The following is a 27,730-nucleotide window of genomic DNA, read 5'->3' on the forward strand; positions in this document are numbered from 1 at the left end:
GTAACTTGGGCCCGAAGAAAAAGCAGCAAAACAGGTTCTGGAGACGGGCACGACCGTGCCACATGTTGGCATGGGCCGTGCCAAGCTTCTGAGTATGAGGGAACATATTTTTGTCCCGTATCTTCGTATTCTTGCGTTGTATTTGCTCCAGTCCTCTTTCTTTCGCTCCAAGGCACCTTCCACCATATATTCGTTCCTAAAATAAAATAAAAAACAATTTAAAGTAAAATCTTCTAAAACGAAATAAAATGCAATATAATTAAATCAAATCTTATTTAAAACAAAACTAAATAAAGCATCAAAATAGACTAATCTATGACTCATCAAGTGCGATTTATGTTAAACTTTTGTAATAAAATTTTTGATATTTTATTTTGAATATTAATAATAATAGAACCATCCAGGGGCGGAGCCACCCCCAGCTAGCCTGGGCACTAGCCCAGGCTCAGTTTCTACTTTCTTTGTAGCAAGTCCAACCAAATTGCCCTTTTCCTACTTAAAAAAAAGATAGAATTGTTTCTATTTTCCAGGCGCGTACAAAATTGAGAAGTCTTCTCCTTCTCTAACTCGCAACTCTCCCTCTCTCCCTCTTTGTTTCACTTTCATTTGCCCCTCCCTCTCTCAACTTGCGCCTCTCCCTCTCTCAACTTTCAATCTGCCTCCATTTTCATTCCTTCTCCTCCCCACTCTCCTCCAGGTTTGTTCTACTTCTATGTTATTTTCTTTGTTATTTGTTCTATTTTGTTGTTGATGCTTGTTATTTGTTAATGAGTGAATGAGTTGATTATTCAAATTTTAAACCGCAATTTGGAATTGTTGATTATACCCAATTTTGATTTTCCAAATCCTAATTCAGAATTGTTGATTCTTCTCTTTGTTTGTCCAAAGAGAATTGTTGATTTCAGAAACCTCTCTCTATTTGTCCAAAAACGGTGACAAGAAGAATTAGATTTATCTAATACATTTCCCTTTCTAGTAATGTTCCGGCTATGGTATTATAATTTATAAGTTTTGTAGAATATATTGTCAAGTGCTAAAGAATGAATAAGAATTAATCTCTCTATATTATATGTTTTGTACAATACATGTTTTGCTTGTTTTTTTTCTTTCTTTTTAAAAACTAATAACTTTTATGTTGAATTGATACTCTGCAAGCCTAAGTTTGGTCTCCTTTAATCAAGAATAAACACACATCATTGTTCTAATTTAGTTCTTCAGATTTTTGCAAATAATATTTTGTTGTCATCTCTCCAAATGAAAACATGTCACTATATATGTTAGAGAGGGTATAGAATAATGGATAATTTGTGTAGTAAGAGTTGTTAATCAAGTTAACTACTTGAAGTATGCATAGTTCAAGAAATTTGGAGATTACATTATTCTGTTTTTCTATAGGTATTACCTATAAGCAGTGTGTGTTTAGTTTTCCTCCTAAAACTAAGGATCTATGCTGACATGCACTATTTGATAAGCAAAATTGTTTAAATATGTACATGTCTACACTTTCTGACTTGGGTGATAATTTGATCAAGAATTTGTAGTATGAGGCATTGAACTTGAAAGTTAATTTTGTAGTATAAGTTTTATTTTATAGCAACTGCTAAGTTGTATTCCATTGACAACTTTTTATTCTTATGCCCTTAGAACAAGTATACCTCTATAAAACATGTGTACCTCTGGAAACATTGATGCTTCAATTTTGTTATTGAGAGTATTCATAATTTTAGAACAAGTATTTCTTCCAAATTTTTTAATGATTTAAAAGAGGTCGCAGAAAGGGCATTTACCTCATAATTTTATTTAGCACGCTATTGGCAGGTTATATTTTATCTCTTATATGAAATTGTACTGTTGTTGAAAAAATGACGAACCTCTTTTATTTCGATTTATGACTATTTATATATATTATGTCACATATGTATTTACGATAAATTTTTTGCCCAGGCACTATAAAATTCCGGGCTCCGCCACTGGAACCATCACATGTTACTCGTGAGCTCGTTATTTATTATTTATAACTTTTTGAGCTTCAAGGAGATCTTTCATGCAATGATGGAATTGGAAACAAATCCCAAGAAAATGATCAAGGGTTCGTGCTCAGTGACCAAAAGCAGCTGAAGAGGATTCAACAGAATAATGAAATTCAACACAAGGATCCCAATCAAATCAAGGGACAATGAACTTCAAATGAGGATCGGTATATCAAATCATTTAAATTTTTTGTATTGTCTTTGTTTATTGTTTTAATTTTCAATTTGATTCATATTACCTTGATTATATATATTCTTTTATTTGTTATCAATTATTGACATATGATAAACAATCAATAATTGTTTTATATATTTGTAGGGTTCTTGTCCAATTGGTGGATCGCTTTGGGCTTAGAAAATGGTCCCGTATTGCTAAGTTTATGAAGGCAGAATTGGAAAACAATGCAGAGAGAGATGGAACAACCATCTTCGACCAGACATTAAGGTGTCATTCTTTTTAATCATTTCTGGATTTTATCTCTTATACATACACATATAAATAAAATAATATAACTCTAAGCAATATTGATTCTTACTTAATTTTTACTTAGCATATAGCTGCATCAAATAAAACGAAAAAAAAGAGTATGGATGCATGCAAGTAAATGAACCAATGCAAGTAAAAGCATTATGTGTTTATGATTTTATAAAGGAAAGCAGAATTTGTAACTATCATAATAGTTAATTCTAGTCACGTCGGCGATGCACCCATGGTGATTGGTGAAGCAAACGTCACGCGCAAGTTTCATTCTGATAATGAAGATGTTGTTTGGGCAAATAAAGGGGTGTTGGCTAAATTGCTGAATGGGGACTTTATTCCAATTGTTCAACAGAAAATCATTGATATTGGCTTTTGTAACGCCCTAACTCTATTAAAGCAATAAAACATGCAAATATAGCAAATATTCAAGAATTAGACGCTACGTCTAAACAAAATAACAACAGTCATGCATATATAATATCTCATCAGTCACAGCGGATATAATCATACATCTCCAAAATCAAAACAATACATATGCTATGGTCAAACATCGACATCAACATAAAATCTTCCAAAGTCTCAACAATGAGTACACCTCAACATAGATAAAATCCAACAAAAGAAAGGGACACCGACTCGACCTAATCATGGCCCTAAACTAAACTCCAAATTGATAGCGGAGGCTAACTCCAGCTATCCAAGCACTCACCGCAAGCGGACTACTCCTGCGCAGCGTCTACCTATCCATACAGACAGGTAGGCGGTCAAAACCACTGGAGGTTAGCATTAAATTAATCATAATCAATAAATAATAATTGAAATGAATAAGACAATTCGGTTTTCAAATAGCTTGCATAAACAATTAACCTCCAGATATTCATTCATTCAACCAATCCAAATATTACAAGCAAGCATCGACTTATCACCAACAAACAACATTCACATATCACATCAAGATTCTATTTAAATATGCAATGCACCTATACTCGACACATACATGCATGCGGTACCGAAACAACAGTCATTAGATGCCAACTGCACATCTATGTAAGAGTACACCTCCTCTTACATGTAAGAGTACACCTCCTCTTACAACAACTATGTAAAAGTACACCTCCTTTTACATTTCAACATATGACTCAATATGATATGATGCATGGACATACAACAACGACCCGATAATGCACAATTTCAACATCACAACGACAATGTAAAAGTACACCTCCCATTACATTGACTATCTCAACAACATTGCATTATCAAGTATACATGTCAACATATTCAACAATCATAATTCACATAAGAGTCATCATCACACACATCATTAGCAACTACACAATATCTCGGAACAATCCCACATACTTCTCATAAACCAAACAAAGTGGAATACTACAAAATTTAGGATAAACATCATATTCATCAACCATTTATATATCCTCAATTAATCATATAACGCCATTCACAAAATATTTACAAGGCAATTGGTCCAAGGAACCGTTATCAACAAAGTTCGTCTATCGGTATCTCATAATCAAAATAATTGAAGTTATTGAACCAAACCAAGTAAAACAAGATTCAATGCCTCAAGTAAGTATACATCTAGGCCACATGTGGGTGCAGTAGAGGATACTTTGGCGTTTCACCGGCCAAATGCAACGAAATCATGAAAAACCCAAAGTTCGTCTCTCTTATCATTTTTCAAAGAATTCCCCATTTTCTAAGCAAAACAAGTTAGACCCAACACATCACAGTTTGAAAACCACAATTGAACTTATAGAACCCAAGTTTGAAAGTAGGTAACAATCCATAAGGTTTAGGTTGACTTAAAAGTGGTTATGCGGAGTTTTCGTAAAATTCCTCTAAGACATCCTTAGAGCATTTTCCTCATAACTTAAAATCCAAGAATCATTTTCAAACCAAACCAATGCCATTGGATAGATAACAAAATTATCTAGAATTTTCATGTTTACACCAAAAACCAAATCAAAACAGAGACGAGGGAAAAAGATGCAAGAACGCGAAACAGGAGGTGTTGCCCTGTGCAGCTCGCCGTTGCGAGTAACTTTACTCGCGAGGCGAGTAAGCTCCAGGGAGCCCCTGCTGCTCGCGTCCAACTCGCCTCGCGAGCGCAGTGGCGAGTTATGACAGTTCAGTCTCGGGAAGACCTCCATTTTCACCCCAAAACCCCAATTTTGACTCCCCAAAGCCCAAATTTGATCCCAAGGTTTGTCCAAACATTTCTAAACATGAAAAGACACTCAAAATCATGTAAAACTTGCACCAAAACATCCTTCCAACAAAAATCCCCAATTGACCCATTTTTATGAAAACCTCAAGAACAACACAAATTCATAACAAAATCAAAGATTATAATTACCCAAGGTTTCTAACATCAACAACAACACCTCACAACATCAAGAACAACAACCAATCATGAATTCATCACAATTCATCAACAACAACATCTCATATCAACAATTTTTAGGTAAATCACAAAGAATACATATGTACATGATTTAAGCTTGCAATATCATCATCAACAACTCAATTAACATTCAATTTACATACCCAAACGTTGCATCACATCATAAGCACGGATTTTCACAATTAATTCCACAATAATCAATTATGCAAATATGCACTTAAGTAAAGAATTAGGGTAGAAGCTACAACTAAGTGATTATGATCAAAGACTAACCCCCTTACCTTAATTCTTCACAAACTCAAGCTAAGGCTTCAATTTAGCTCCCACCACTTGAATCCATAGCTCTCTCTAGCTCTCCTTCTTCAAACCCTTTCTCTTCTCTTGCTCTTTCTCTTTCTTTCTCTTCTCCCAAATGGCAAATGTTGGTAAAAACCCTATTTCACTACTAACACTAGTGTTTAAATATGCTTTACTTAATTGGGCTCAACTCATAATGCCTTAATGGGCCTAACCCATTTCTATTCTAACCCAAAATTTTACTACTCACTTAACGGTAAAATGTAATAACAACGGTCAACTACCAGTAATAAAATAATTACTACTCTCTCTCTAGTAACTTAGTAAAATACCCACTCTCACTAAGCACTAAAAGTAATCCTCATCAAAATTACACAATTACCCCTACTCGTGAAATGACCAAAATACCCCTGAGTCCAAAATGGCTAAAATACCCTTCTAGCACCGAATTCTACAATTCTCAATCAAAAATACACACAGAGGCAAATAATCACATACGAACATATATAACACACATAAATAAATAATAAAATAAATCTATCGGAAAAATCGGGCTGTTACAGCTTTGATAATGTTCGTGTAGTACCTAGAGGTGGACATAATGTGATTTTATTTTGTCCCGGTAAAGAAGACATGATGTCAGTTTACCTTGCAGCTGCTGATTTTTTCAATTGCTTCTTTACTGACATGCGTGCTTGGTCCCTGACTGAGGATAATGTGCCTGAAAGAGGTGTTTGGCTTCGAATTTATGGAGTTCCCTTACATGTCTGGCATATTAAATTCCTTGAATTTATTTCCTCCTCTTGCAGAAGAATGTTAAAGATTGATCCTTGCACTACTAATTTGGAGAGGTTAGATTTTGCCCGTATTTTAGTTAGCACAGAATGTCTTGATACTATCAATGCGGTGGAGAATATTTTGATTGATGACAAGTATTATAGTATTAAAATTGTGGAAGAAATAGAAGCGGGATTTGCTCGTGATGTCTGTTTTGAAGAAGAAGCTTCTGAATCCGCTTCTGAATTTTCGGAACACTTTGATGAATTGAATATTGATGAACCCATAGTTGATGTATTAGTTCAAGATCTCAAGGAGGTATGGGAGAACTCAGCCGCAAAGCAAACAGCAGCCCACTCTGCTGCGCCTTCAGACACTCAAAACAACCATGTTTCAGCATCATTTGATATTTAACAAAAACCGGGGCTGCTACATATTGATCACGTGTTGTCTGTTCCTTCAAAAGGACAATCATCATCGCCTTGTGCTCATTCCAACGATATCCAAAAAGGTGCAGCAAGCAAAATGAAATCAACAAAGGCAGCCTCTTGTTCCAATACACACAAATCTCATTCAATTTCGGGTCCATGGAACCACGAATGGATTAAGGATCGCCACCTTGGACATGTTGGAGTTGTTTTCTCGCATAAAAGAAAGGAAAAGGTGATGCAGCAGCGACATAAAACTGCCCACAATCCTTCTCTTATTAGCCTTCGACCTATTGCTCGTATGTCGCTCAAAGATCGTCAAAATCTAATTCGTATGTGATAGGCGTTTGGCAAGTGCACCAAATACTATCGAAGTAGTAAAAATATCAATCCCACGAGGACTGTTTTTAACTTCAATAATTCAATTTCGTTATATAATTAGGATGTGTAAAGTTTATTTTTAGTTTTCCACTAGGCAGAAGATTTGGTTTGATTTTATGAAATCAAATAAAAGAAACTAGATTTGATTAAGAAAATATGAGAGAAAGATGAGATCAGATCCGTCGAATCCTCTAAGTTCCCCTAATTGGTCTACTGCACCTATTTGTTATGAATCATTTTCTAATTTACGATGATTAACAAAATAGCCCTAATCAATCCCTTGAGTTAGGACCCTCTTCTTAAACTACAGCCCCTAATTCCTTAGGTGGTCTAATAATTCTTGAAGGTTTTACCGAACGTTAACCTATTATCACTAACAAACGATTATCTATTCCTAGACTAACCCTGTTTATTAGAACAATTCAATTAGGTCTAAGTTGAAAGCCATGGTCAGTGGTCATTCATTCTCACGAAATCAAGTTATATGTGATCAAGATATAAAAAGCATTAAGAACAATTGAATTGAATAAACTAGAATTGAATTCATAAACAAAATAGAGTTTCACAGCAACATGTGTCAATTAGGGTTACAAAGATTCATCTCGGATCTAATCTCTAAGAGATTTAGCTACTCATAATCGAGTTTACAAATAGCATAATCAATGAAATAATTAAAACATACATGAATTGGTAAAAGGATGAAGAAATCGCCCTTCTAGCCGTCTCTGATGTCTCAAAATCGCACTTTTCTCTCCAAAATCGTAACCCTTGTTCTTCAGGATTAGTGCAGTATTTATAGAAGTCATGGGCCTGACCCATCAAAATCGCGCCGCGCCTTGTATAATGGCGTGCCGCGATTTCCCTCAAACAGGGAGGATGTAATTTTTCTTCAAAAATCGCAGCACGGCTTGAAATTGGCGTGGCGCGATTTCCTTCGAACAGACTTCAATATTTAAGCTTTTTGCACTCCAGAACAGTATAAATTGCATGAGAACTCTATCAAAATGTCACAATAAGTCCCTAATATTACGTAATGACAGGATGTCATCACAACCCCAAACTTAAACCATTCCTTGTCCTCAAGGAATTTGCTTGCAACAGTGACAAACGACAGTAAAATAACAGTTACCTGACAAAACGATAGTACCCAAAAGTTCATTCTCCTTCTAGCTAAAGATGAGCTAGTTTGACTTGTTTGCATCCACCAATTCACAACTCCTCGCATCAAATTGAAACAGGGTTCTACCAGTCGACATGCAGGTCCACATATTACCATACGCTTGAAAAGTTTCTAAACATCAATCAAAGTCAATATCATTACACCCTTTTGAGGTCTTTAGGGTTATTACGGGGCTTAGGTGAAAGGTGGGATATATTTGGATAAGTAGGCTACACAAAATTTGAGTTAGGCATTCCTACGGAAGTTAAAGCACAAAATTCAATCCTTCAATCATTCACCTTGTGGAATAACAATCAATGCAAAGGTACTAGAGAATATTTTTAACATTTAGGGACAATCGAGTTTGAAGTTACTCGGATTTTCAATGTTTTGTCCCTTTTTCATCATTCAATTTCTCTTCTTTTTTTTTTTTTTTGATATACACCATTTTTGTGTGTATTTTGCATGTCAATTTCATATTTTTGTTCTCTTATTCTCTAGTACCCCCACCCCAAACTTAGTTGGTTGCAAATTCCAATAGCAACCCCAAACTTAATCTTTAGCAACATTCTACAATGCCTTAACTCAGAAAATACATTAAGGGACAAGTCCTAAAAGTCTCTAGGCTTGTAATGTAGTTTGTCACCGAACAAAAAGTTCTAATCCTACCGGCTCACAATTGGTTAAGAAAGGATAAATTCAACAAATTAAAACAGGGTAGGCTTCAAAAAGGCTCACATGACCAAGCACTTTTGCCTCAGTGTGTAATTGACAAAGACCAATCAATAATAGAGAAACAATGCAAGTTCTAGAAATGTAGTTGCATGGAAACTAATCTAAATATAAGTAAATTGAGAAACAAATTTGGCAATGAACCTTATGGCTGAGATTTTTGGGAGTATGTGACTACCTAGCAACGCCGTACACTTCACCTTTGAATCAAGTCACCCCTCCTTTAGAACTTTTGGAATACCGTTTCATCAAACAAATGTTACTGAACTGGAATAGGTCACATGAAACAAAACAAATTCATTAATAATAAACAAGTGCAGGAGCAATTACAATAGGGAATTAAGTTCAATGGACTTCGACATAAAAAGAAAATAAAGAAAATACATCAAAAGAAAAATGACTGAAAATAAAATACAAAGCAGAAAATGCTAATCCATCAGTAGATCAGCCCATGTTCACATCATCATCCGAGTGTCCAGCCCCCGGTGTCCTTAATCCTTCAAAGATGCCATCCCCTTGATCTTGCTCGGTGACATTGAAATCTTCAGTGATTTCCCTCCTCATGCGTAGACCATACTCTTCTTGATGTGTAAAATATTGCTCCATGCGCTCACGGGAGCCTCCAAACCTCTCATAAGACCCACTAATCGAACCCATATACAATTGAGCCTCCGCAGCAAACGCAGCTGAGAACCTAGGACGGTTCACCCACAGCTGGTCCGAAGTATCATTCATCCAATTAGCTAGCACATGCATGAATTCCTCAAGCTTTGGGTGAAGAGGAGCATAACCCCCTTGGCTACTACTCCCTCCTTGCTCCATTTGTTGTTGCCTTGCTGCCTCCCTCTCTCTCTCTCCTTCATATAGCCTTCATATTTCTTCACAAATCCATCCATTACCGAGTCCGTGATTGGCTTCATATTGCTGGTGTTGAGATCACTATCATAAGCCGGCACAAGCTCTTGCTCACACAACCAATTAATTAGACTTCCATGCCCTAATTGTGTGGTGTTTCCGGTTGCTAGATCATGAAGGCTATTGGCCAAGAGGCGGCCAATATCTATAGGGTGCTCCTTGATGATGGCGTAGGCAACAAGCACCCTCTTGAGAGGAATTTCAGAAGTGCAAGATGCACTCTCAAGAGTCTGGACCAAATAGGACACCCATGCCTTGGGTACCGGCAACATCTCCGCATAGGTAAGCATCCGGAACCTTTTCCAAGTCGACCCAGGCCTACACATGGTGGTTATGATCTCATCAAAGGTATCCTCCGTAATGGCAAATCTCTCCCTCCTCAATTTTTCAACCCAACACTCCTCCGGTGCTTGAACATTCAGCCATGCATTGAGAGCATCCGGGCTGAAATCAATATACTTTCCTCGAACAAAAGATTGAAAAGGTGTATCGGACACCCTTGCATTTGCAAAGAATTCGATGATCACCGTTTTGTTGTTTGCTTCGTCGATCATATCATTCAACCTCGTCCACCCCCTCCTTCGTAATTCAGACTCAAAGAAAGGATATTTCACAAGCTTTGTGAAATCAAACTTCCTCTCCCCTATGACCTCGAAACTCTTCATAGATTGATGAAACTCTTGGGCTTGGTCATTGATGAAATGGATGGCGTTTTCGGGCGGTTCGGATGCGGCACGAGGGCGTTTGGATTTGCTTGTGGATGGTTTGGGGTTGGTGGCTTTCTTTGAGCGAGTGTTTCTTTGGTTGGAGGCCATTTGTGGTTTAGGAAGATGGTGAAAGGAAAGTTTTGTGAAGTTTGGGAAGGTTTGGAATGATTGTGGTTTGATGGTGGTTTGGATTGGTGAATTTGTGATAGGAATGTGGTATGATGATGGTTAGGAAGTGAATATTGAGATGAAGATGAGGAGAATTCGTGAATGGAAGTTTAGGGAAGTTTTGGTAGAGAAAGGTATGAAGAATGGAATGAAAATGATGATAAACAGTGAAGGATTTATAGGTCTGTTTGGTCAAAATCGCGGCACGCCAAAATGCAAGGCGCGGCGCGATTTTGTGTTACAACGGCTAGTAACGGCTAGTTTTGCAACGGTTGGGAGATAGTGGGTTTGTAACGGCTAGTTTTTGCAACGGTTGGGCAGCTTCCAAGCAAAATCGCGCTGCGGCCAAATACAAGGCGCGGCGCGATTTCATTAAAACAGGGGGTTAGGCAGTTTGCTCATGAAAATCGCGCTGCGGCCATATATAGGTGCGGCGCGATTTTGGTCAAACAGGGAGCATTCTTTGCTTCCTCAGGCCAAAAATTTTGTTTTCTTGAAAAATGCCTGAGTTACTTGAATTTTTGAAAAACTTTTGAGGAGAGAATCATGCAAGACATCAGTACCTTGCATGATTTTCTTGGCAAGAAGTATCCTTGAACAAATTTTTAAAACTTTCCTGCCTTGTATTAAAAGAAAAGAAAAATATTTTTGGGTTTTTGTTTTTGAAAGCAATAAAATCATACCTGAAAAATAAATAGTGGGTTGCCTCCCACCCAGCGCTTCTTTACCGTCACTAGCTTGACTGATGACTATTCCTAAGGATCAGTTGATGTCTCTCCCTCTTCATTGTTTGGGAGTCCTCCTTTACGGTACCGTTTCAGCTTTTGTTCCTTACCCTTGAAAGTTCCTTGTGCACCAGACTTCCTTAGATCCACAGCTTCATCAACATGCTTGTTCCTTACCACCCCTTTGTCATAGTACCTCCTAACTCTTTCTATCGTGTCAGAGAGAATAGAAAGCATACACCATTGAAAAGTAGCCGGCCCATTACGCATTTCAAAGGGGATCTTCTTATAAGCAAATACACCACAAGGATTAGTAAAAGTAGTCTTAGGCATATTGTTCCAAGTTCCCAATCCCCCATACTTGTTGTCCAGGATGTCTCCTGATGATTGTTGTTGCATAAGTTCTGTGCTTGCTTCAAGTTGCTTGACACACTCTGTCACCCCCACATCTTCAACCACTTCCTTACTTTCAATAGGCTTAACAATTTCTCCTTCCATAGGTTGAATAGGTTGAGATTCAAGGGAGTTCTCTTCGACTGTTTCTTCACAAATGTCAATCCGGTAACACTTGTGGTTCTCATCTTGGTTCTTCATTGCCTCAAAGATATTGAAAACTACCTGCTCCTTATGGAACCTCAACATTAACTCTCCACGTTCAACATCAATCAAAGCACGACCAGTTGCAAGGAAGGGTCTTCCTAGAATGAGTGGCATGTCTTCATCTTCAGCCATATCTAAGACCACAAAATCTGCTGGGAACACCAAGTCATTAACCTTGACTAGCACATCTTCAAGTATACCGAAAGGATAAGAGATTGACCGATCAGCTAAAGTAATGGTCATTATTGTTGGTTTTGGTTCCCCACACTTAAGCTTCTTCATCATTGAAAGAGGCATCAGGTTTATACTTGCTCCCAAGTCACATAAAGCTCTTCCAATGTCTACCGGTCCAATTGAACAAGGGATAGTGAAAGCACCAGGATCCTTCAACTTAGGTGGCAGCTTCTTTTGAAGAATAGCACTACAATTCTCAGAAAGTGCTATGTTCTCATCATCCTTAGGCTTCCTTCGTTTGGTTAACAAGTCTTTCATGAACTTAGCATATAACGGCATTTGATCAAGAGCTTCGCCGAAAGGAATATTCACCTGAAGTTGTGAGAAAAGTTGCATGAACTTCTTGAATTGACCTTCATCCTTTTCTTTCTTCTTCGAAAGGTGAGGGTATGGAAGCTTCACATATGATGGAATAACCTGTGGTTTGTCTCCATCCTTCAATATTTGACTCTTCGTCTTCCTCAAGATTGAATCTTCATCAATTAACTTCTCACTTTTTTCTTCCTCTATTTTTTTCTTCCTTTCGTTTTCAACTACTCCATGATCATTTTCTTTTTCAACTACACCCTCATCATTTTTTTCAACTACATCATTCTCCTCCACCTCAACTACATCATCACCCTTCTTTGGAGCTTTTGGAACTAAAGGTGTCAAAACCTTTTTGCTCCTCAATTCAATAGCATTACAAGACTCATTCTTAGGGTTGTCTTTAGTGTTACCTGAGAATCCGCCTTTGTTTTGTTCAGCCAATTGCTTAGCTAATTGCCCCAGTTGAGTTTCAAGCATCTTCCTAGAAGCTTCATTGTTCTTTCTTTCAGCTTCTTGACTCTTCTTCATCTCTTCAAAGTTGCCTTGAGTCATCTTCATGAAGTTCATCATAGTTTCCTCAAGAGCTGATGGCTTCCTTTGTTGTTGTTGAGGAGGAGTGAGCATCTGAGAGTTCAAAGCATTGTTATTTGAGTAGCTTAGATTTGGATGCTTATTGATGCTTGAATTGTTGTATTGATTCTGCCTTTGATAACCTCCCATGAAGTTAGCTTCTTCACTTGATCCTTCTGGAACACATTCACCATTGGGATGTTCTTCACCACATAAGTCACACTTGACTGCAGCTACTTGTTGTTGCTTATGAGCCAAAGTGAAGCCTTGAAACTCCTTAGTTAGAGCTTCGATTTGTTTGTTCATAGCTGCTTGGTTAGCAAGGATAGCAGTTTGCTCACTTACCCCAAACACTCCTCTTTCTTTCTTCTTAGCTTGATCACGATACTCATTGCCAGCCATGTTTTCAATTAGAGCTTGAACTTCATGATCAGTTTTGCTCTTGAGACTACCTCCCGCGGAAGCATCTAAGAACATTCTAGTGTTTGGTGTTACCCCCTCAGTGAAGATTTGGAGGTATTGTTTCTCGGTGAACTCATGATTCGGGCATCTCTTAAGAAGTAAGTTAAATCGCTCCCAAGCATCATACAATGATTCACCTTCTCCTTGCTTGAAGTTAGAGATCTCCATCTTCTTGTCCCAATACTTAGACATAGGGAAATATTTCTCCAAGAACTTCAGCTCTAACTCTTCCCATGTTTGGACATTCCCGTTTGGTATTGTTAGCAACCAATCTTTCGCTCTTCCCGTCAAAGTGAAAGGAAACAGCCTTAGCTTCTTTTGTGCTTCAGTCACGGTGGCTAGTTGCACACAAAACTCACAAGTTTTAGCAAAGCGGCTCAAGTGTTCATGAGGACTCATAGCTTCAGTCCCATCGAATTGCTTGTCCTTCAAACCGTTGAGGACAGTTGTCTTGATGACGAAAGCTACGGGGTTAGCTGGTTGAAAAGTGTGGGTCAGTTGACCGTGATGAGTGGCTAACCCGTAGTCTCCTAGCTTAGGTCTTGGTGCAGGTTCTCCCATGATAACAGATTTAGGAGAAGCAGATGTTTCAGATTCAGTTGAGAGTGACTCCGGTATTTGTTCTCGAACACCCGGTGGAACAGACTGAGCTTACCTTTGCGACCGGACAGCTTTCCGAAGTGCTCTAGCAGTCCTTTCAATTTCCGGATCGTACTCTAAGTCGTCTGAGCTCTGTTTACCTCGCATAAACAGCAAAATACCTTAGTAGCACTGCACAACGCAAAGTAATCAAGTGAATATGAAAACAGAAAAATAAAAAAAATTAAAAACAGAAATTTAAATTGCAAAAACCCTAAATTATAACGTAATTGCCTTGTTGAAATAATTCAACAGTCCCCGGCAGCGGCGCCAAAAACTTGATAGGCGTTTGGCAAGTGCACCAAATACTATCGAAGTAGTAAAAATATCGATCCCACGAGGACTGTTTTTAACTTCAATAATTCAATTTCGTTATATAATTAGGATGTGTAAAGTTTATTTTTAGTTTGCCACTAGGCAGAAGATTTGGTTTGATTTTATGAAATCAAATAAAAGAAACTAGATTTGATTAAGAAAATATGAGAGAAAGATGAGATCAGATCCGTCGAATCCTCTAAGTTCCCCTAATTGGTCTACTGCACCTATTTGTTATGAATCCTTTTCTAATTTACGATGATTAACAAAATAGCCCTAATCAATCCCTTGAGTTAGGACCCTCTTCTTAAACTACAGCCCCTAATTCCTTAGGTGGTCTAATAATTCTTGAAGGTTTTACCAAACGTTAACCTATTATCACTAACAAACGATTATCTATTCCTAGACTAACCCTGTTTATTAGAACAATTCAATTAGGTCTAAGTTGAAAGCCATGGTCAGTGGTCATTCATTCTCACGAAATCAAGTTATATGTGATCAAGATATAAAAAGCATTAAGAACAATTGAATTGAATAAACTAGAATTGAATTCATAAACAAAATAGAGTTTCACAGCAACATGTGTCAATTAGGGTTACAAAGATTCATCTCGGATCTAATCTCTAAGAGATTTAGCTACTCATAATCGAGTTTACAAATAGCATAATCAATGAAATAATTAAAACATACATGAATTGGTAAAAGGATGAAGAAATCGCCCTTCTAGCCGTCTCTGATGTCTCAAAATCGCACTTTTCTCTCCAAAATCGTAACCCTTGTTCTTCAGGATTAGTGCAGTATTTATAGAAGTCATGGGCCTGACCCATCAAAATCGCGCCGCGCCTTGTATAATGGCGTGCCGCGATTTCCCTCAAACAGGGAGGATGTAATTTTGCTTCAAAAATCGCAGCACGGCTTGAAATTGGCGTGGCGTGATTTCCTTCGAACAGACTTCAATATTTAAGCTTTTTGCACTCCAGAACAGTATAAATTGCATGAGAACTCTATCAAAATGTCACAATAAGTCCCTAATATTACGTAATGACAGGATGTCATCAGTATGCTCAAGAAAACAAAGAAGAAAGCAGCGGCTCCATCTTGCTCTATTGGCAGCAAAAATAAAGAATGTTTGGATGCTAAATCCTCTTCAACAACATCGGGGGAAGATTGGAAAAATTGGCTTTCTTTGCGTGATAAATCTAATGGTGGTGGTGAAGATATTGTCGATATTGGTAAGGCAATTAATTTACAATTCAAAGGTGATTGCTCTAATATGTTTCAAGTTCTCTCGCGGACTAATAAATTAGAGAGAAAGATAATGAAAGGTGACGTGGGTGTGGAGGGCAGCCATGCGAATGTTGATGCCTTTTCAGCTGATTGTTAAATCGTGTTGTGTCGGTTCAGGTGTTGGTGGTCAAAATGAAACTTATTTCTTATAACATCAGAGGCTTGGGGAGTTTTGAGAAAAAAAAGGAAATTCAAAAGATGGTGAAATTTTATCGTCTGTGGATTTTATGTGTTCAGGAAACTAAGTTGGAAATTATTAATGATTTTTTTTGTGCTTCGCTTTGGGGTAATCCAAATTACGGTTTCTCTTACAGACCATCTGTGGGGGCTTCCGGTGGCATTTTAACTATTTGGGACACTGATGAGGTTGATGTCATGATTGCTAGGAACATGGCTCATGTTGTTATTATTCAAGATAAAATGTTGAAAAATGGGGCTGATTTTTCTCTTGCAAATGTTTACGCTCCGTGTGAACCCCTTCGGCGGCAGGATGTTTGGAATCAACTTGGATTTGTTATTAACAATTTTCGTGAATCCAGTTGGTGTGTTTGTGGGGATTTTAATGCTATTCGGTCTCAAGATGAACGCAAAATCAGAATGGTGGGCACTTTTGTTGAAGATTATTCTCATTTCAATCAATTCATTGATAGTAATATCCTTTTAGATCTTCCTCTTTGTGGTAGAAATTATACTTGGTTTAGAGGGGATGGCGTCTTGATCGCTTTCTTCTTTCATAAGACTGGTGCGCTTGTTGGCCTAATTTAATGCAACGAGCCTTAAATCGCGATCTTTCTGATCATTGCCCAATTTTGCTATCTATGGATGAAGATAATTGGGGCCCTCGTCCTAGGCGCATGCTGAAGTGTTGGGGTGAATTACCAGGTTACAAACAGTTTGTTAGAGATAATTTGCAATAATTTCATATTGAGGGATGGGGTGGCTATGTCCTTAAAGAAAAATTTAAGTTGATTAAAGGAAACCTGAACACTTGGCATCAGAACCACACTTAAAACCTTGAAGGTTGTTTAAGCAATGTTCAAGATCGTATTGCTTTTCTAGATGCTAAAGGGGAGGATGATCATCTTTTACTGGAAGAAATTGAGGAGCTTCATTCTCTATCAGCAAATTTTCATTCCTTATCTCGCATTAACACCAGCATGCAATGGCAGAAATCTAGATTACTTTGGTTGAAAGAGGGTGATGCTAACTCTAAGTTTTTTCATAGCATTATGTCCTCTAGGCGACGAGAAAATTCCATATTTTCTTTAACTGTTGATGGCACTACTGTTGAAGGCGTGGAAGGAATTAGGGGACAGGTTTTTAACCATTTCTCATCTCATTTTCGATCCGTGGCAGGCAAAAGACCTAGCACTGAGAATCTCAATTTTAATATGCTTAATGTAGGTCAATGTGGAGAACTAACCAAACCTTTTTCAGTTGAGGAAGTTAAGCAAGTTGTTTAGGATTGTGACAGTTTCAAAAGTCCTGGACCAGATGGTGTTAATATGGGTTTTGTTAAAGATTTCTGGCCGGAACTCCGTGATGATTTTATGTGCTTTATATCTAATTTTCACAGGAATGGGAAGTTGTCAAAAGGTATCAATAGTACTTTTATTGCTTTAATTCCAAAAGTTGAGTGTACTCAGCGCCTGAATGATTTTCGACCAATATCTATGGTTGGAAGTTTATACAAAGTTCTTTCAAAGGTCCTCTCAAACAGATTGCGAAGCGTTATGTCTAGTGTTATTTTGGAAACTCAATCAGCTTTTATTCATGGTAGACAGATTCTTGACGATATCCTCATTGCTAATGAGATTGTGGAAGATGCTAAGCGCCTAAAAAAAGATTTGCTATTATTCAAAGTTGATTTTGAGAAGGCTTTTGACTCAATTGATTGGTTCTACCTTGAAGCAGTTATGAAAAAAATGAATTTTCCAACATTATGGCGCAAGTGGATTATGGAATGCGTCAGTACGGCCTCATCATCTGTTCTTGTTAATGGCAGCCCAATTGATGAATTCAAATTTGAACGGGGGTTGAGGCAAGGCAACCCTCTTTCTCCCTTTCTTTTTTTAATAGCTGCTGAAGGATTGAATGTCATGACGAATGCTTTAGTAGAGGCTGGACTTTTTTCTGGTTACAAGGTAGGGGCTAATAATAATCTTGTTTCCATCACTCATTTACAATTTGCTAATGACACCTTGTTAATTGGGGATCAAAGCTGGGCTAATATTAGAGCTCTGAAAGCTCTCCTCATTCTCTTTGAAGCGACATCTGGTCTCAAAGTGAACTTCCACAAAAGTATGTTAGTTGTTGTTAATATTCAAGTTTCTTGGTTGGCTGAGGCAGCCTCTGTTCTTCATTGTAAATTGGGCAGAGTTCCTTTTCTATATTTGGGGCTGCCTATAGGTGGTGATCCTCGCAAATTAAAATTTTGGCAAACCTTGATTGACCGTATTAAATCCAGATTATCGGGTTGGAAGAGTAAAAATCTATCTTTGGGTGGCCGTTTAGTTCTTCTAAAGTCTGTCTTGTCCTTTCTTCCGGTCTACTTTCTTTCCTTCTTCAAAGCTCCCGTAGGTATCATTTCCTTTATTGAATCTATTTTTAATTGTACTTTTTTTTTTTGGGTTGGGAGGAGGTTAGGAAAATTTCTTGGATTAACTGGGACACTATTTGTTCCAAAAAGGAGGATGGAGGCTTAGGAGTGTGGAGGATTCGGGAGTTTAATTAAATGGTGTTGGCGTATGCGGGTTGAAAATAGGAGTTTGTGGTATAGAGTTTTAGCAGGTAGATATGGGGAGGTAGGAGGTATAATAGCAGAGGAGGGGCGGTTTAACTCTGTTTGGTGGAATAATTTAATAAATATAAAAAATGGGGCTGGTGTGGGAGGTGGGCGGTTGTTTGATGATAATGTTGGGCGGGAGGTAGGCGACGATGCTCATACTTTATTTTGGTGGGATCCTTGGATTGATGGGTTAGTTTTGAAGAATAGTTTTGGCCGCCTTTTTGATCTTGCTAATAATAAAATGGCAACGGTGGCCGAAATGTATTCGCTTGGGTGGGGGGAAGAGGGGGAAGCTTGGAAGTGGCGGCGTCGTTTGTTTGCTTGGGAGGAGGAGAAGGTGCGGGAGTGTTGTGATATTTTAACCAATATTGTTTTGCAGCCTAATCATTCTGACAGGTGGATTTGGCACTTACATGCTTCCAGCAATTATAACGTCACAAGTGCTTATAACCATCTGTTAACACCAACCAGCAATAACTTGTCAGCAACTCACACGTCAGAAATCTGGAACAAGGAAGTGCCCCTGAAATTAGTCTCTTTGCTTGGCGTCTGTTGGGGGATAGATTACCAACAACGGACAATCTAATTAAAAACACATTTTACTTCCTAATGCTCAGTTATGCGTGGGTGGATGCGGTATGATGGAGGATGCAAAACACTTATTCCTCTCTTGTGATTTTTTTGGTAAACTTTGGTATGGTATTTCTCATTGGCTTAGTTACCACATAGTGTTTCCTGAACATGTGCCAGACCATTTATATCAATTTGGCACCTTAGGAGGCTTCTCAAAAAATAACCGCTTCGTTTTTCATCTTATATGGTTATCTTGTGTGTGGGTGATTTGGCTTGAAAGGAATGCTCGGGTTTTTCACCAAACAGAAGCTTCGATTAATCAATTGCTAGATAAAGTTAAGCTTCAATCTTACTGGTGGCTGAAAGCAAATCGTCCTAGTTTTGTTTTCTCCTACCATTCTTGGTGGTTAAATCCTTTACCTTGCTTGGGAATTATTATGTAACAGAGTAGCTCTCTTTTTTGGTTTTTCCTGTTTTTGTTCCCCGTATTTTTTTGATTGTATTTAATACTCTTTCAGCTGGGTTTTTGGCACTCCTTGTGCTGAAATCTTCAGGCGTTCAGTAATATATTCCATTTTAGCTTCTTCAAAAAAAATAGTTAATAAACATTTCATTGGATTTATAATGATCTTTTTGTAATACATCACCACTAGTTTAGTTGTCTATTTTTATAAATAAGTATTGTACTAAATCTTCATATTGTTCCTATCATCGAGAAGTAATCTGTATAAAAGACATTTTTTTTCTAACACTTTTAAAAATACTGATGATAATAAATATGTTACTTTTTGTAGAGAACAAAAGTGACAATGTCTATAGGAGTGCGCCTAAGTCTTATCCATAAGTGTTTTTAATTAGGCTAATTAAACTGCACTTTTCGCCCCCTAAGTCCTAAAATGTTGCGATTTTGACCTCCCATTAAAAAAATGGCAAAAGCGACCTTCCATGTTTATGGAAATATGCTATCTTGACCCCTTAACATAAGAGAAATATGATCTTTAGACCCATTATTTTCTCAAAAAGTTGCGATTATGGCCCTTGTTTTGGGACACATGGCGTCCTCTCAGCAATTTTGGAACGAAAGGGGTCAAAATTGCCATTTTTTTTAATAGATGGTCAAAATTGCAACATTTGGAACTTAGGGGGGCGAAAAGTGCAGTTTAGCCTTTTAATTAATATTTGGGGGGGATTATTTACCCTTGTTTCTTAGGGATGTTTTTTTAAAGATAGTCACGGACTTCCACTCTTTATTTCCTAAGATCTATTGCTTTTTTATTGTTTTTGATTTTATCCTTTTTTTTAGGGTATTGGTTTGGTCCCCTTCGTGTACACTTTTTTCCTTTTTTAATAACTTTTTCGAGCATGTGATATATGATGGGGGTAACTTTTGTTTATAGAAATTTATCTTTATCTATTTTTAATTATGGTAGTTTCGAATAGATGAATTTTACACGAATGATATTTGACTCATATTTTCACGCAACTCCTTTCAGATATGTTTTTTTTTAGAGTTCTACGTTGATTATATAAAAGTGTTCAATATTTAAGTCACGAGTTTCTTTCATTTAATGGACTAGACTCTCATTTGATTTTTTAAAACAATGTTATGTTAATTTGTTAGTATTTGATAGAGGTGAAAATTTTAACTCAAGCCATTCTTTTTTTTTTTTTTTTTTTGTTGAGGAATCAGACCATTCTTATAACTCAACTCATTCACCTCAGCTTTTATCTCTCATTCGTAAGGCTAATATTTCTTATTTTATACAAAAAAACTTAATGTTTAAGATATCTCATATTTATTTTCCATTTTTTTTTTCTCTAATTTGTAAGACTAATATATAGTAGCATGATGTTTTGACAATCATCTTGTGGCTTGCTTTCATACTATTTGTTCTATTACCTATATACTTTATCTCTAGTATGTAACTCTTAGTCATGATTTATGTTTAAAACTTATTTTGTTTTGTTTCGTTGCCGCTTCCTATCAAAATAATTCATGTGGAATAACTATGCTCTAATTTTGATTACATTGCATTGTAAAATGTTATCCTTAATTTATTTCTGATTACATTACATTTGCAGGTTTGATATAGTCAATTAATTTTCCATTTGAAATGACAAAATATAGAATTTACATAGATTTATTAAGCGGTGTAACTTTAACAAGAGGTTTTTTAAGGGAATTTTAACAAGAGTGTTATTCATACAATTGGTTGATCTCCAATATGCCTATATGTGTTAAATTGGTGTTTGGTTTTGCCACTTGTTTATGATTCTCTGTCACAATGTCATATATACCACAATTTCATGAAGCAAGAAATCCAAGGTCTTGTTCTCCGCACGGTGCTACCGTGGGAACAAATACATGCTATATTAGAACCAGTCATTGCTAAATTGATGAAATGTGAATCTTCCTTACATTAAATATAATTAACCATATATCTAATCCACACATATTGTTATGTATGATTGCAGAAGGATTCATGGACCGAAGAGGAGGATAAAATACTAATCGAAGCTCACAAAATAGTTGGAAACAAGTGGACTGAAATTTCAAGAAGATTGCCAGAGCGCACCGAGAACTCCATCAAGAACCACTGGAACGCCACTAAGCGCCGCCAAAATGCCAAGAGGAAGAACCGGGGTAAGAGTTCAAAGGGAATACTACTTTTGAAATACATAATGGAAATCACCAATGCTAAGGAAATTGAAAAAGAGTTGATGACGTATTCTACAAGCGTGATGGATATTAGAAATCAACCGAATTTTGAAATCTCAGAGAGTGATTTTAGAACTGAAGATTTGGCTACTCCAGAGAACGAATTTTGTAGGTATGTTCCAATGATGTTCAATGGTGATGATGGAATGGCAAGTGGAACTGGTTCCACAATGAATTATGAGTTTGAATCATACGGAATGAAGTTTTTTCCTGAGGTTCCTTTTAAGCAAGAACTTGATCTCATGGAGATGATCAATAAAAACCCTTAAGATGGGTTGGGTTTATTAGTAATAAAGTTATCATGGATTTATGTTTCGTTTATGTTTTTTCTTTTGACAAAATGTTTCGTTTAAGTTATTATTTAACTTATGTTTTGCGATGTGATGTATTGTTTTAATGACTCTATTTAGAGTCTTTTATTTTTTGCTAAGTTTCCTTGTGGATGGAACTAATGCTTATCTACTATTATGACTTGGATGGGTAACTTTTATGGAGACTTGAAACCTTTATTATGTGGTCTAAATATATTATATGTCTTTTTAAGGTAGCATTATTAGGGGTGACAAAAATACCCATGCCCACGGGTACCCATGGGTAATATCCGTCACGGGCACGGGGCGAGTAGCTAAACGGGTATAATAAACAGGTATTTGACTATCCGTTATTATATAGATACGGACACGGATTTGATTGTACCCATACCCACAAGTACCCATACCCGATAATCAATTATGTAAATTACTAAAATATCCTTATATATATATATATATATATATATATATATATATATATATATATATATAAAGATATCATTTTATTTCAGGAATTGGGAAGTCAAATGATGTTATTGAAATTTGGAATGCATGTGAAATTTAGATGTTTATTTGGATGTTTTATGCTTTTATTTTACTTTAAGAATTTGTAGGGATTATGTAAGTATCATAAATTTTCTATGGATTATGTATGAATGATGAAATTTTGAATGGATTATGTGTGGATGTTTAAAAGTTGAAGTTTTTTGGTAATTGAAAAAATTAATTTTTTGCTACAAAAAATAAATAAATTCAAAAATTCAAGGGTACCCATGGATACCTCATACCCGCGGGTACCCGTATAATGGGTACTGACGAGGGTACAGGGCAGACACGGGTATTATATTTATCCAACGGAACGGGGACAGGTATCTTACTATCCGTACTCATGGATACCCATTGACATCCCTAAGCAATATCTCAGTGATCAATCGATCTTAATATGTTCCTTTATGTTGATACAATTAAAGTTGCAAAGATAGAGTCAATTTTTTCACATGATTTAAATTCTTGATTTCTATGATCAGGTTCTGTGTAAAGATATATATTTTCACACCTTTATAAGTGTCCAAGCTTCTTGTATCATATGAATTGATTTGTATGAGTTTAGATTTTAGACAAGCGGACTCAAAATTTGTATTACTAATGTATTATTCTCTCACTGCCATAGTATAAGAAGGAAAAAAAAATCATAATTTTTTCTCTCATACTTTTTCATGTTTAAAGTATTAACCCCTACCCAATTTTTCTCCCTTTCCTAAAATTCCAAACACTCTCATTTATATCTGAAAAAGTCTAAATCTTCCACATTGTTTTTTTATGTTTTTTTTTAAACATGAGAGAATCCTAACCCCTACTTAGAGGTTTAATTATACTTGTAGATGAAATGATATACATCTCTGGAATTCCTAGCTAAAGGAAATTTCGCAAACACCGTACGTGTGTGTGTATATATACTTTTTGACTTTTGACTTTTGACTTTTACATTATTATTTTCTTCTTAGTTCTCCTAGGTTCACTCTGATTCAGACTTTGCTGGTTGCATTGATTTAAGAAAATCAACATCTAGTTACATTCTCATCTTAGTTGGCAGGGCTATTTCTTTGAAAAGCGAAAAGCAAACCTTGATCGTCACTTCCATAATGGAAGCTAAGTTCGTATCTTGTTTTGAGACTACATCACATGGTTTATGGATGAAGAGTTTCATTTATTGGTTGAAAATTGTGGATTCAATTTCTACACTACTAAAGATGTACGGTGACAATTCAACTACGATTTTTATGGCTAAGAATAATAAAAGTGGAAGTCGAAGCAAGCATATCGACATTAAGTACTTAGCCATAAGAGAACGCATTAAAGATCAAACAATTGTCATTAAGCATATTAGCACTGAATTGATGATTTCTGATTTGTTGACTAAAGACATGCCACCGTCAAAATTTAAGGATCGTGTAGAAAGTATGGGACTTGGTTCCCATATCTGATTTACGTTGTAAGAACGATTTTAGTTTTATGAAAATCTATGTATGATATTTTATCATATTTGATCTCTAAAGTATATACTCCCTCCGTCCCATAATATAAGCAAAAAAAAAACTCATTTTCTTTGTCCTAGAATATAAGCAGAAAAGACAAACTTTTATCCTATTTAATCTTATTTTTTAAAAAAATCTCTTTTCCAAGAAAAACTTTTGTTTATTCTCATAAAAATAAATGCAAATTACATTCAATTTTCTCCCTCTTTCATATTTTCCATAACCAATAGCCAATGAAAATTGTTTTTACATCTTCCTATAAAACTTTTTCCAAAGAAAATACAAAAAACTATACTCCAAATTCTTATGTTTTAGTTTTCTTAATAAGTGTGATTTTTTTTTTCTTATAATTTGGGACGGAGGGAGTACATTTGATTTTGAGAAATATAGTTTAAGTTTGGAACCATAATAAACATAAATGATATGAGCTTATTCATTAAATTATATGATTTTGGTTAGAGACATAATACTTTGTGATACATAGAAGATAATACTCAATTATAGAGGACATATCGCTATGATCCATGTACTTTGTTTATTGTTAGGGTGAGTGATAGAATGTCGACCACGTGGAAGAATGTTGTATTTTCCATGTTTATTTATTTATTTAAATAAATGGTAAGTATCCATCAAGTCCACGTTGTGGTAATTACTCATTAAGGGCAAAATTGGACTTTTATTCTTTCCCTTATTTCAGTAACTGCTCAATATCTCATTAGGAATAAGGAGCAGTTGTTGCACGTAATATAACTTCTTGATGACATAAGTTATATAAAGGCTTGCAATTCATCAGTTTTAGTTCCTTAAGCTTAACATCTCTATTCAGAAAAACTTAAACCATCAAAGTGAGATTGTGGAAGGTTTAGAAGAGCCTCAACATCTTCAAGTAGGAGCAGTTGTTGGAATTTTTATTTGATAATTTATTTTAAAGTTAATTATTATATTAATTATTAATATATCAATTAATTAATTGTATCTTGCCTAAGTTATAAACGTTTTTTTATTCCTATTTTCATGGCTTTAACGTTACTTATTCAATCCTATTTACTTGGTCATATTTGCTAACAGCCGTTACCAATTGTTTTTTATATATAATGAAAATGAGGTCATGGGGTGATGGAGAAGAATTTACTATTATCTTCTTCTTCTTACTAGTTGTTGTACCTATAAACATTTCATTGTTAAATATATAAAACGAATTAAGTTCCCATGAGCATCCAAACGTCATTCCTGAGACCTTGCTGATTCATGTGCGGTGTTAGCAAGATGTGACTGTTGTATCCTGGAGAGTACTAGCTATGAGACCTACTGCATCGGGTAACCTATCCGGGGTGGCGAAATACTCTTAAGCCCAGTGCATTTTGCTCGCCTCAGTCAATTTCGATAAGTTTCTCTATTCTATATTTTATTTTGTTATGTGTTAAATTATTTGTACTATTATTTTTCTTTGATTCATTCGTTTATAATAGTTCTATGTCTAATTTTTCCAACAATCTTAAGAGTATTTTGTGGCATAGAATTATTATTATAAAGAATATTTGTTATTAATTCTATTTTTAGAATTCTTTATACTGATGAATGAAAATTTATTAGCATTAACCGGTTGGAATTATTTTGATGAAAAACTACGAGGGATGCACAAGGAGTTTAATTAGTGAACTTGATTTTATATATAATGCAGAATAGCTTTCTGAAATCCATATATTTACTCCTGATATCTAATTATGTTTTATCTTGGTGAATTAGGGGATGCTTGTTAAATCTGAATTTTCAACAATATGATTGTGAACTTGGTGCACATGGGAATGGCGAATAAGTATCTGCAAATTATGTTAAACATGCTTCATCCAGGTTATATCACTCCATCTTTACCTGTTGTTAAATTAAAACTTATTTGTGTTAATTACGAAGATATGAATAACTAAGATATTTGATACAATTTACGTATGTTGTGAATTGGTTGATAGGACATCTAATTTTGCTGAAAATGAAGTGTTGAATTTTGACTATAAACATTTTATCGTTATTGTGACATGATTGTTGAAACAATAACATATGTTTATATACAAGTTGTGAAAGTCTCTTTGTCTCAAGTTATTATTATTATGTTGTTATGGATAATCTATGTGTGTGAATGTTACTATTATGTCGAACTTGTTTTCACAGGGACATTGGCAAATTAATTTCTTAAAACTGTATAGCACGCATGAGGTTCTATCTATTTCATTTCATCCTTTTTCTCATTATTAAATATGCATGGTTACCTTGTTTTTAATATAAAACTATGCACAGCTAAGCTCTTTTCATCATGTGATTTTGGTTGTGTTATTTATTCCTTAAATGACAAATACTTATTCTTTGGTCAATAAGCAAACCTGTACACTCTTAAAGTGTGAGGGGTTTAATGTGGAGTTGTAATGTAATTAGTTTGTCCTCTTGATGTTACATGTTTTCTCCATATTTTGTATCTTCAACTTTGTGATTAAGAACTATAAAGCATGTTATGTTTCAATGTTCTAGTTGAAGAATTATTGTTTTAGAAAAATGCTTATTGTTGAATGTGAGAAGTTTTTTAGAAATAACTTTTAGTGGATACATCATTCTAAGCTAGCTTTCTTGATTGGTCCTGCATTTGTTGCAGTACTCTTATTGTATAAGAGTCTTAAAATGATCTTGTGCTGCCAAATCCTTTTAGCTCGTGTATTGCTTTTATAATATTGTGGCCCTTAACTTATATGTTTTGAGAGTTATTATTCTATTATGAATTATCATTTAAATTATTGGCAGTAAAATTGAGAAATTCATTGAGATACATGAGTGAAACAAGTGTAAGTAAGATGTTGTCACTTAAAAGTAATTTAAGCAGACCTGAATTTTGTGGCACTTATTAAACTCATGTGATGTGTATATTGAAATACACCTTAAATTATTGGTGACATATTGTGGATTATCCATTGTATTAAAATAATACCAATCCGCGAGACAACCACCACAAAGATCACATGACAACCACCACAAAACCAAAAAGCCACCTGACCCCAAACAACCACCACAAAAGATCTCCTTTCGAGACAAACTATTAGGACCCTCCCAAGAAATACCAATCCGCGAGAAAGAAGATATGATTGAGAAGAAATTCGTTCGCATTGAACTTGAAGATGGCAACCGCCTCCTCCCCGAGATTCACATCGAACCACAAGTTTTCCAAGAGCTTTGCACACCCTAGAAAGACGCGTCAGTCCTTAAGCTGCTAGGGAAAAATATCGGATACAATACCATGAAAGAACAACTCCAAAAGATATGGAAGCTACAAGGGGGTTTTGAAATCATGGACAATGATAATGGTTTCTACATGGTGAAATTTGACCAAGCCGCTGACAAAGTAAAAATCATCACCGGAGGCCCTTGGTTAATTTTCGATCACTGCTTGGCTGTCACTCATTGATCCCCGGAATTCGCATCTCCAAACGCAAAGGTTGATCGCACAGTTTTTTGGGTACGTTTCCCTGGCTTAAATCTTGTTTACTATGATGAGAGTTTCCTTCTAGCAATGGCATCAACGAGGGAAATTTGCTATGATGAGAGTTGTTTGGGTATGCCCCATCTTGTTTACTATGATGAGAGTTTACTATGATGAGAGTTGTTTGGGTACACCCCATCAA

The 27,730-nt window shown here is 36.0% G+C and overlaps 1 non-coding gene and 2 pseudogenes across 1 annotated transcript; all 3 read left to right on the plus strand.

The window, feature by feature from the left end:
• Nucleotides 1–1,666: 1,666 nt before the first annotated feature.
• LOC146906414 (transcription factor MYB118-like) lies at nucleotides 1,667–21,990 on the plus strand (annotated as a pseudogene).
• Nucleotides 13,471–13,577, plus strand: LOC146906415 (small nucleolar RNA R71). Its single transcript, XR_015020982.1, has one exon. It is a non-coding gene; the product is annotated as a small nucleolar RNA R71 (small nucleolar RNA).
• LOC146906416 (uncharacterized) lies at nucleotides 15,415–19,490 on the plus strand (annotated as a pseudogene).
• Nucleotides 21,991–27,730: the final 5,740 nt, after the last annotated feature.

The sequence above is a fragment of the Medicago sativa genome, chromosome 7, assembly GCF_051527215.1.
Source record: "Medicago sativa cultivar Bolivia chromosome 7, Bolivia_mono, whole genome shotgun sequence".
NCBI lineage: Eukaryota > Viridiplantae > Streptophyta > Magnoliopsida > Fabales > Fabaceae > Medicago > Medicago sativa.